The sequence below is a fragment of the Salvelinus namaycush genome, chromosome 29, assembly GCF_016432855.1.
Source record: "Salvelinus namaycush isolate Seneca chromosome 29, SaNama_1.0, whole genome shotgun sequence".
NCBI classification, from domain to species: Eukaryota; Metazoa; Chordata; class Actinopteri; order Salmoniformes; family Salmonidae; genus Salvelinus; species Salvelinus namaycush.
In genome coordinates this window covers 20,009,636-20,021,178 of record NC_052335.1, presented here as the reverse complement: position 1 = coordinate 20,021,178, position 11,543 = coordinate 20,009,636, and the positions used below count along the sequence as shown (strand labels likewise).

At 41.3% G+C, this 11,543-nt stretch overlaps 1 pseudogene; it reads left to right on the top strand.

Moving 5' to 3' along the window:
* Positions 1-124: 124 nt before the first annotated feature.
* LOC120024320 lies at positions 125-3,927 on the top strand (annotated as a pseudogene).
* The last annotated feature ends 7,616 nt before the right edge of the window (positions 3,928-11,543 follow it).

Here is an 11,543-nt window from a genome sequence, read left to right as displayed (position 1 = left end):
AGGAGCGCGGGAGCATTGGTAATGTAGTTCCCGGGTACCTACGCCCCCTTTTGACCCAAACCGCTAGCCAAACTGCAAACGACTACACTTCCCGACCAATCATGCATAAATCTAGGAAGTCAGATTCCTCAAGCTGGTTGCTTATCGTTGCCAAGTTGCCAACATAAAACAGAATGGCAAATGGGTTCTTTAGATGTTTTGAATGCAATAAGGACGCGCACGAGCTTCCAAAGATTACAGTAATGGGATCTTGAAGATAATAATATGTGTGAGTTAACTAGCTGGCCCATATTCATTAACTGGTTTAGATATTACCTAACTGATGCTAGGCTAGCTAGAAATGAAGGGAGCTCTCACTGCCAGCGGTGTAGGTAGCTGGGGTTTTGTGTTTCTATTCAAGTTATTAGCTGACATTTCTGGTTAGAGGTTGGCACTCTAACCTTATAACAGATAAAACAGTAAGCTGTCTATCTAGTTTAGCCATAGAAGCTAGAGAAATGCCTGGTGTGGAGTGCCTGTTTTATCCTTTTCATACACAGACCAAAATCCCACTAATTTACCATGCCTGCATTTTTATAACAGTCATTTCGTATATCTGAAAGGGGTAGGGGGTAAAAAACGTGGAAAACTAAAAGCCACCAAAAGACCTCGACATGATTCCTGGATAGACCATGTAACCAAAATACAGGTGTCGGGTCTGTGTGAATGGTTCTCTGCTTTTTTGCAGGTAAATTCATTGACACTTCCATTGTTTAACACCTCCCAAATTTGAACTGCAAACAGCCCCCATGGTTTAACAACACCCCTACCAATTTGCCAGGTACCCACTGATATGTAAAAGGATTATACCTGCAATTCAATGGTAAATAAGGGACTGTTTGAATGGGGGTCATATAAACATTGCCTTATATTTTTTTTACAGGTAACATACCACATCTTCTGTCTGAAATGGGTAAATGTCTCTACTTCTTTCAGGAATCCTTCCAAAGGCCTGTGGACAAGTACATTGAATATGATCAGTCATTATTCTGATTGGTGCCATTTTATGCTAAACTCAAGCCTTCACACACATTCTGTTCAACATTACATTGAACGTAAGTACAGTAAGACACTCAAATAACGATTCACCAGAGTCAGATTACAGTGCATGCTTTCGAAAATTGAGGAGACTTGATGCACGTTGCATTGCATTTTCATTTTCTCTGCAGAGACACATGATGGTATGTCTTATTGATGGTTTCCTCTACAGATTCACTAGAAGCTGTGTGTGTTTTGCCTGCTGTGTGAGTCCTACCTGAGGTGGTCACAAATTCAGGGATCTGAACAGAACAATGGCCCTGCAGACATCATTAGATACACCAACGAATGGGAATGTTTAGGATGGCAGCTCTTGGTGTATTGCTCATGGGAAAAGCACATTATTACTATAACAACTCATGCACTCATCAACAAACATGCATATGACAATGTTAATATCAATGTTATAACAATGTTTCCAAGTGTGGTTGAAGTGACAAATTCTGCTTTCTTTTCACAAAGATTCCATACAAATGACAGTCTTCTGCTGGTTGGTACTGATTTCATGTTTATTTGTCCACAGAATTGGGTGCGTTCTCTGTCGGAGTGCTGTGCTTCCTTTAGCTGGTTTAGATGCTGCTTGGCTAGGACTTTGAACTGAGCTTAATGCTGAAAGAAATCCTGCTGTCCAGCTATGGCAACATTCTGCTCATCCCTAAAGTCATATGGGAGCATGACTATTCCCCGCTCTGTTTCAGCCTCATCAAGCTGTTTGTGCTCACGTCCAACTCTCAGGCTATCAGAGGTATATTAGCCAACTCCTCCCTCAGTGTACCAACGCTCCCATTAGAGTCACTCAAATTTAGCGCCATCTCTGTTCCTGTCAATTCAGCAAATGAATTGGAGTGAAAATGGATTGAAAAGTTCTCATAACTCATTATTGATACTAGTAAATAACCTACTTCACACATCGAGCCCCATATCTATCTACTTTTCACATCAGTCATGTTTTATTAAAATAGAAACCATCAGCTCACAGGGTAATGATTAGGAGCAGGAGCATTGATGTGCACCAGCAGATGGCAGCTCTTACTCCTAGCTTGAAAATCCATGTTCGAACATGTCACGGTCGTCTTGAGGTGAATGAATGGACCAAGGTGCAGCGTGGTATGAATACATCTTCTTTTATTTTACGACGAAGATGAACACGAAACGAAACACTTATACAAAACAACAAACAACCGTGACGCTACAAACGAAAGTGCACACACAAGCTACTTACGTTCAACATTGACAATCTCCCACAATCACCTAAAGCCTATGGCTGCCTTAAATATGGCTCCCAATCAGAGACAATTAATGACATCTGTCTCTGATTGAGAACCAAACCAGGCAACCATAGACTTTCCTAGAACTCTCTCCTGAACACAACCCCATACACTATACAACACCCCCTAAACAATACACACACCCTAAACTAGACAAAACACACACACTTCCCATGTCACACCCTGACCTAACTAAAATAATAGGCCAGGGCGTGACAGAACATGAATTCTGTTATTCCCTAGAGTTACTAAATAGTTATAAATGGTCCCAAAATTGTCCAAAACGAATCCATTCATTCACTAAAACTGCATTACCATTATGCGTTATGTTTTTTTCACCCAACAATCAGGCCCACAAAGCAAGCACTAGTCTCTGTGTGGCCCCTGTGGTTTTTCACAATACACAGGGTAATGGCCCTTGTGTGCTGCTGGTCCAGTTTTTGCATTTCTGCCTGCGGCTATGGAACCCTGACCTCTTCAACAGTTGTGCTACCTTGTCCCGGACCTGCGGTTTCCACCCCTCTCCCCCTCTCTATCTCTCTCTACTGCACATACTGTCTCGACCTCTAAATGCTCGGCTATGGAAAGCCAACTGACATTTACTCATGAGGTGCTGATCTGTTGCACCCTCTATAGCCGTCATGATTATTATTTGACCCTGTTGGTCATCTATGAATGTTTGAACATCTTGAAGAACGATCTGGCTTTAATGGCCACGTACTATATTCCTCACCCGGCACAGCCAGAAGAGGACTGGCCACCCCTCAGAGCCTGGTTCCTCTCAAGGTTTTTTCCTAGGTTCCTGCCTTTCTAGGGAGTTTTTCCTAGCCACTGTGCTTCTACATCTGCATTGTTTGCTCTTTGGGTTTTAGGCTGGGTTTCTGTTTAAGCACGTTGTGACAACTGCTGATGTAAAAAGGGCTTAATGAATACATTTGATTGATATTGGATTTCTGTAGAATTCATAGTTTATTGTACTGATGGCAGTATTTCTCAATTCTACAGCAAGTAGGAGATTAACATGATGTTGAAGTTGTTCAAAACAAGTACTTTTCCTGCATATTGTCATTTTTGTGTTCTGATCATTTCCTCTCTTCTCCAGTCATTCTATACTGCAGCAGAAGGCTCTCCCTGATGGCTGTGTGTGTGGGTCTGCTATTGGAGACGTGCATAGCCCAGGCATTTCAGACACTTCCATGGAGCATACAGGACATCCTGCCATTCCAGTGACCTGTTTCAGGCCGGTCCTAAAGAACACACTGTTACAATGGCGCCTATTATACCCGGGACCAGAGAGCGGTGAGGGGAAACTATCAGTGCTGTGTGGAGTGTGCCTAGTCATATAGTCAAACACTGACAAAAACCTCTCTGTTGGTATTGGAGTTAATAAGGATACTGGGCATTCCTGAGGCTATTTGTGAAATACCTACCACGTTAGAAAGGACATATTGAACATATTCTTTATGCCAAAAACCACAGGCTGTGTAAAAGCAACAAATATTTTGATATGGAACAGATGTAAGATTGGTGAGAGAGAGAGAGAGAGAGAGAGAGAGAGAGAGAGAGAGAGAGAGAGAGAGAGAGAGAGAGAGAGAGAGAGAGAGAGAGAGAGAGAGAGAGAGAGAGAGAGAGAGAGAGAGAGAGAGAGAGAGAGAGAGAGAGAGAGAGAGAGAGAGAGAGAGAGAGAGAGAGAGAGAGAGAGAGAGAGAGAGAGAGAGAGAGAGAGAGAGAGAGAGAGCTTGCAGTGAGTAATCATACGTATTGCCTTGAATGCTTTATTTTATTGAAGCTGTACAGTAAAAGAGAGCAATATTCTCTTGGTGTTGCAGCCTATATGATTAAGTATAGGAGCTGTGGAATAATAAGCATTTGACACACATGTTCACATAGGGTGGCTTTACAGTGCCTTCAGAAAGTATTCACACCCCTGGACTTTTTCCACATTTTCTTGTGTTACAGCCTGAATTTAAAATGGATTAAATGAAGATGTTTTTGTCACTGACCTACACATAATACCTCATAATGTCAAAGTGGAATTCATAAAAAATGAAAATCTGAATATCTAGAGTTAGTAAGTATTCAACCACTTTGTTATGGCAAGCCTAAATAAGTTCAGGACTCTGTGTTAAATAATAGTGTTAAACATGATTTTTGAATGACTACCTCATCTCTGTACCCCACACATACAATTATCTATAAGGTCCCTCAGTCGAGCAGAGAATTTCAAGCACAAATTCAAGCACAAAGACCAGGGAGGTTTTCCAAAAGAAGGGCACCTATTGGTAGATGGGTACAATTTTTAAAAAGCACACATTGAATATCTCTTTGAGCATGGTGAAGTTATTAATTACACTTTTGATAGTATATCAATACACCCAGTCACTACAAAGATACAGGCTTTCTTCCTAAATCAGTTGCCGGAGAGAAAGAAAACCGCTCAGGGATTTCACCATGAAGCCAATTGTCACGTTCTGACCTTTATTTTCCCTTGTTTTGTCTTTATTTAGTATGGTCAGGGCGTGAGTTGGGGTGGGCAGTCTATGTTATTTGTTTCTATGTTTAGGTTTGTTCATTTAGCCTGAAATGGTTCTCAATCAGAGGCAGGTGTTTTGCATTGTCTCTGATTGGGAGCCATATTTACGTTGCCTGTTTTCACTGTTGGTTTGTGGGTGTTTGTTTTCCGTGTCAGTGTTTGTCGCCACACGGTACTGTTTCGGTTCGTTCACATTTGTTATTTTGTTATTTGTGTAGTGTTCAGTTTATATTATTAAAACATGGACACTTACCACTCTGCGTATTGGTCCTCTGATCCTTCTCGCCTCTCCTCGTCAGATGAGGAGGAAGAGATAGACAGCCGTTACACCAATGGTGACTTCAAAACTGTTACAGGGTTTAATGGCTGTGATATTAGAAAACTGAGGATGGATCAACAAAATTGTAGCTACTCCACAATACTAACCTAATTGACAGAGTGAAAAAAAGGAAGCCTGAACAGAATACAAATATTCCAAGACATGCATCCTGTTTGCAACAAGGCATTAAAGTAATACTGCAAAAAATGTGGCAAAGAAATTCATTTTTTGTCCTGAATACAAATTGTTATGTTTGGGACAAATCCAATACAACACATTACAGAGTATCACTCTCCATATTTTCAAGCATAGTGGTGGCTGCATCAGGTTATGGGTATGCTTGTAATTGTTAAGGATTGGGGAATTTTTCAGTATAAAAAATAAATGGAATGGAGCTAAGCACAGGCAAATCCTAGAGGAAAACCTGGTTCTGTCTGCGTTCCACCAGACACTGGGAGATAAATGTACCTTTCAGCAGGACAATAACCTGAAACAAATGGCCAAAACTATACTGGAATAGCTTACCAAGAAGACAGTGAATGTTCCTGAGTGGCCGAGTTACAGTTTTGACTTAATACATCTGCTTGAAAATCTATGACAAGACCTGAGAATGGTTGTGCTTCTGCAGAGTATTGATTAAGGGGTTTGAATACTTATGTAAATTATATATTTCTGTATTTCATTTTCAATGAATTAGCAAACATTTCTAAAAACTTGTTTTCAGTTTGTCATTATGGTGTATTGTGTGTAAATGGCTGAAAAACAACAAAACATGGAAGAAGTCAAGGGGTATATTGTCTGAAGGCAATGCATGTGCTATGGCCCCTTGAGACCTTATTGGTTAAGTAGTGCATACACAGAGCCTTTATATTTTTTCTGACCAAAGCCAGTTGCTTTGTTGGTATTTCTTAACTGTATGAAGCACACTAATGTCCTCCGAAAATGCTATTATTGTATGCAGACAGAGCCTGAAGTCAGTGTGAATAAAATCATATTTTTGATTACTCACTGTTTTGTCCTTAGAGATTTTTCGAACTGATCTTATTTTTTGTTTCTCCTTTTTGTACAGTGATAAAATGTTTAATGTTTCATTTTTGTCATTCCTGCCATAACTCGGTTCAGGATTCATGTTGTGCTCACAAGTTGTAACAAGCCTTTACATCGTTGAGTGAACTATGCTTTGAAATGTTTTGTTTGGTATCCTTACAAGGATACCTCAAGTGGATCTGAGCATCTGTCCGTGAATGGTCCAGGATGACAAATAGTCATTGTTTTTAGACTGCTTGCCTTGCAAGCACATGGAATAAGGGGAGAAAATTGTAAGAGGAATATCTTGAATGAATAGTGAGTATCGGTACCTTATCCAAACAACAAGGCATGTCAAGTGGATGGAAATGTAAACAACAATGCTAGAACAGAGATTAAACACCACATGTTCCTCGGACTCATACTGTACGCTAATGTATCAAGTAAATTGGCGATGTGTATTCTAAAGAGCAGTGGCGGTCACTTACGGGAAATGTGTAATCTCAAATAAATAATCTCTAATGCCTGACGTGCTGACCCAGCCCGGTGCCTTCAAACAGGGGGAACGTGTTATGAAAGGCCTCAGGTGGTCGCGAGTAATTGTAGATCCATGTTTTGAAAGACATTCCACTGCTTGTGAAATCAAACTGGTTTCAAGCCTTGTAGTAAGCCTTGAAGCACACATGCTAAACGTCCCCAGCTCAGTGTTGGTAATGGAGAAAGGCTGAAAGTGTTCCAGCAAGCGTGTAGTGAGTGCAGCATTATTCAACCTGATGTAGTGGTAGATCATGAGTCTGGATAATCAGTTTAGTATAACAAGAATCACATCAGAGGCATTAGAATGTTGAGACCAGTGCATGAATGTACTGTTAAAGGGAAACAACATTTTAGTCATTGGGACAAAAGATGTCATGAAGAATAGAGAATTTGTGGTTGTAATTCTCTATGTCAGTGAAGGAGATGAAGAAGAGCTCAGTGTAAGCTCATGAGGATAGTGCCAGCCAAGTCCAGGGCTCAGAGAGTAAAAGTCAGACAGGATCACTGAAGGAGAGCTGACTGTTCTGTGCCAAAGCTGGGCTGTAAACTCTCAATCAGCTTTCGAAACCCTCTGGACAAGTTAACCAAGGTTTCAGACAGCACATCTGTTGACACAATAAAGGTCATATGTGCTTCTAATCACACCATATTTGATTGCCAGTAATGTAAGTGTTCATCAACAATTTTTTGATGGTTTTAGTTTTGTGTTCATCATATTTCTGAATAAAACCAAACTTCAAGGATACATCTGAAAACTCCTGAGCTGTATTAGTTTTCTGGCGTTAGTAGAACCAAGGGAATTTATTGGTGTTCTTTCCCATTAATTGCTAAAGCTTTGTGGTGAGCAGTGTGTTTGTGGTCTGTGAATGTTGGCACAGCCCAGTTGTGCATAGCCCATTGCTTGTGTTGTAAACTGTCCCATCCCAGCGGCAGAATTACACATACCTTGGATTTGCTTTCAATCAAGATTATGTTCATCTACCACAATCTCTTAAACAGGTGCTCAACCCAGCACAGAGGCATGTTCACTACAGGCTGCATTCCAAAAGGCAGTGGTGTAAACTACTTAAGTAAAAATACTTGAAAGTATTACTTAAGTAGTTTTTGGGGGTATCTGTACTTTACTATTTATATTTTTGACAACTTTTACTTTCACTTCACTACATTCCTAAAGAAAATTATCAACTTTCTACTCCATACATTTCCCTGAAACCCATAAGTACTTGATACATTTTGAATGCTTAGCAGGACAGGAAAATTGTTTAATTCACACACTTATCAAGAGAACATACTGCCTCTGATCTGGCGGACTCACTAAACAAAAATGCTTAGTTTGTAAATTATGTCTGAGTGTTGGAGCGTGCCCCTGGCTATCCGTAACTTAAGAAATGGCACCGTCTGGTTTCCTTAATATAAGGAATTTGAAATTATTTATACTTTTAATACTTAAGTATATTTCAGTAATTACATTTACTTTTGATACTTAAGTATATTTAAAACCAAATACTTTTAAACTTTTACTCAAGTAGGATTTTACTGGGTGACTTTCACTTTTACTTGAGTCATTTTCAATTAGGGTATCTTTACTTTTACTCAAGTAGGAAAATTGGGTACTTTTTCCACCACTGCCAAAAGGGCACTTGATGCTAGTCAATATTTACCCCCACTTCTCCTTTAAATACAAGTAGCTCATATTGTACTCTAAGGGACACACGCTGGTGTATGAAGTTTGAGTGTGTGAAGAGGAGATTCATTCAGATCTGCCTTAATTTTAGCTGCCCAGCCGGGTTGGTTGCTATATACAGTGGGGCAAAAAAGTATTTAGTCAGTCACCAATTGTGCAAGTTCTCCCACTTAAATAGATGAGAGAGGCCTGTAATTTTCATCATAGGTACACTTCAACTATGACAGACAAAATTTATCACATTGTAGGATTTTTTATTAATTTATTTGCAAATTATGGTGGAAAATAAGTATTTGGTCAATAACAAAAGTTTCTCAATACTTTGTTATATACCCTTTGTTGGCAATGACAGAGGTCAAACGTTTTCTGTAAGTCTTCACAAGGTTTTCACACACTGTTGCTGGTATTTTGGCCCATTCCTCCATGCAGATCTCCTCTAGAGCAGTGATGTTTTGGGGCTGTTGCTGGGCAACACGGACTTTCAACTCCCTCCAAAGATTTTCTATGGGGTTGAGATCTGGAGACTGGCTAGGCCACTCAAGGACCTTGAAATGCTTCTTACGAAGCCACTCCTTCGTTGCCCGGGCGGTGTGTTTGGGATCATTGTCATGCTGAAAGACCCAGCCACGTTTCATCTTCAATGCCCTTGCTGATGGCAGGCTTTGTTACTTTGGTCCCAGCTCTCTGCAGGTCATTCACTAGGTGTGGTTCTGGGATTTTTGCTCACCGTTCTTGTGATCATTTTGATCCCACGGGGTGAGATGTTGCGTGGAGCCCCAGATCGAGGGAGATTATCAGTGGTCTTGTATGTCTTCCATTTCCTAATAATTGCTCCCACAGTTGATTTCTTCAAACCAAGCTGCTTACCTATTGCAGATTCAGTCTTCCCAGCCTGGTGCAGGTCTACAATTTTGTTTCTGGTGTCCTTTGACAGCTCTTTGGTCTTGGCCATAGTGGAGTTTGGAGTGTGACTGTTTGAGGTTGTGGACAGGTGTCTTTTATACTGATAACAAGTTCAAACAGGTGCCATTAATACAGGTAATGAGTGGAGGACAGAGGAGCCTCTTAAAGAAGAAGTTACAGGTCTGTGAGAGCCAGAAATCTTGCTTGTTTGTAGGTGACCAAATACTTATTTTCCACCATAATTTGCAAATAAATTCATTAAAAATCCTACAATGTGATTTTCTGGATTTTTTTTTCTCATTTTGTCTGTCATAGTTGAAGTGTACCTATGATGAAAATTACAGGCCTCTCTCATCTTTTTAAGTGGGAGAACTTGCACAATTGGTGGCTGACTAAATACTTTTTTGCCCCACTGTAACGATTGTTGACCGTTGCTGTCTGTCTGTGAGAAGATACAGTAACAGGGTAACTGTCTGAGGGTCCACCAGTGTTGATCACATGATTTGTCTACGGAGCCTTGACCTGATAAGAAAACACTTACATAGCCATATTGTGCAATAGCTTTCTACTTCACCTAAACTGCAAATTCCAGAAGCTTTGCTTCTCAGTTTTCAGTATGAGATAATAACAATGTTACCTTCAGCTGAACATATAAACTCAGCAAAAAAAGAAACGTCCTCTCACTGTCAACTGCGTTTATTTTCAGCAAACTTAACATGTGTAAATATTTGTATGAACATAACAAGATTCAACAACTGAGACATAAACTGAACAAGTTTCACAGACATGTGACTAACAAAAATTGAATAATGTGTCCCTGAACAAAGGGGGGGGGGGGTCAAAATCAAAAGTAACAGTCAGTATCTGGTGTGGCCACCAGCATTAAGTACTGCAGTGCATCTCCTCCTCATGGACTGCACCAGATTTGCCTAATCTTGCTGTGAGATGTTACCCCACTCTTCCACCAAGGCACCTGCAAGTTCCCGGACATTTTGGGGGGAAATGGCATTAGCCCTCACTCTCTGATCCAACAGGTCCCAAATGTGCTCAATGGGATTGAGATCCGGGCTCTTCGCTGGCCATGGCAGAACACTGACATTCCTGTCTTGCAGGAAATCACGCACAGAACGAGCAGTATGGCTGGTGGCATTATCATGCTGGAGGGCCATGTCAGGATGAGCCTGCAGGAAGGGTACCACATGAGGGAGGAAGATGTCTTCCCTGTAATGCACAGCGTTGAGATTGCCTGCAATGACAACAAGCTCAGTCCGATGATGCTGTGACACACCACTCCAGACCATGACGGACCGTCCACCTCCAAATCGATCCCGCTCCAGAGTACAGGCCTCGGTGTAACGCTCATTCCTTCGACGATAAACGTGAATCCGACCATCACCCCTGGTGAGACAAAACCGCAACTCGTCAGTGAAGAGCACTTTTTGCCAGTCCTGTCTGGCCCAGCGACGGTGGGTTTGTGCCCATAGGCGACGTTGTTGCCGGTGATGTCTGGTGAGGACTTGCCTTACAACAGGCCTACAAGCACTGAGTCCAGCCTCTTTCAGCCTATTGCGGACAGTCTGAGCACTGATGAAGGGATTATGCGTTCCTGGTGTAACTCGGGCAGTTGTTGTTGCCATCCTGTACCTGTCCCGCAGGTGTGATGTTCGGATGTACCGATCCTGTGCAGGTGTTGTTACACGTGGTCTGCCACTGCGAGGACAATCAGCTGTCCGTCCTGTCTCCCTGTAGCGCTGTCTTTAGCATCTCACAGTACGGACATTGCAATTTATTGCCCTGGCCACATCTGCAGTCCTCATGTCTCCTTGCATCATGCCTAAGGCACGTTCCCGCAGATGAGCAGGGACCCTGGGCATCTTTCTTTGGTGTTTTTCAGAGTCAGTAGAAAGGCCTCTTTAGTGTCCTAAGTTTTCATAACTGTGACTTTAATTGCCTACTATCTGTAACCTGTTAGTGTCTTAACGATCGTTCCACAGGTTCATGTTCATTAATTGTTTATGGTTCATTGAACAAGTATGGGAAACAGTGTTTAAACTCTTTACAATGAAGATCTGTGAAGTTATTTGTATTTTTACAAATTATCTTTGAAAGACAGGGTCCTGAAAAAGAGACACTTCTTTTTTTGCTGAGTTTAGATCTCTAGTTAAATGTAAGTTATATAGCAACTTCAGGGAGGCC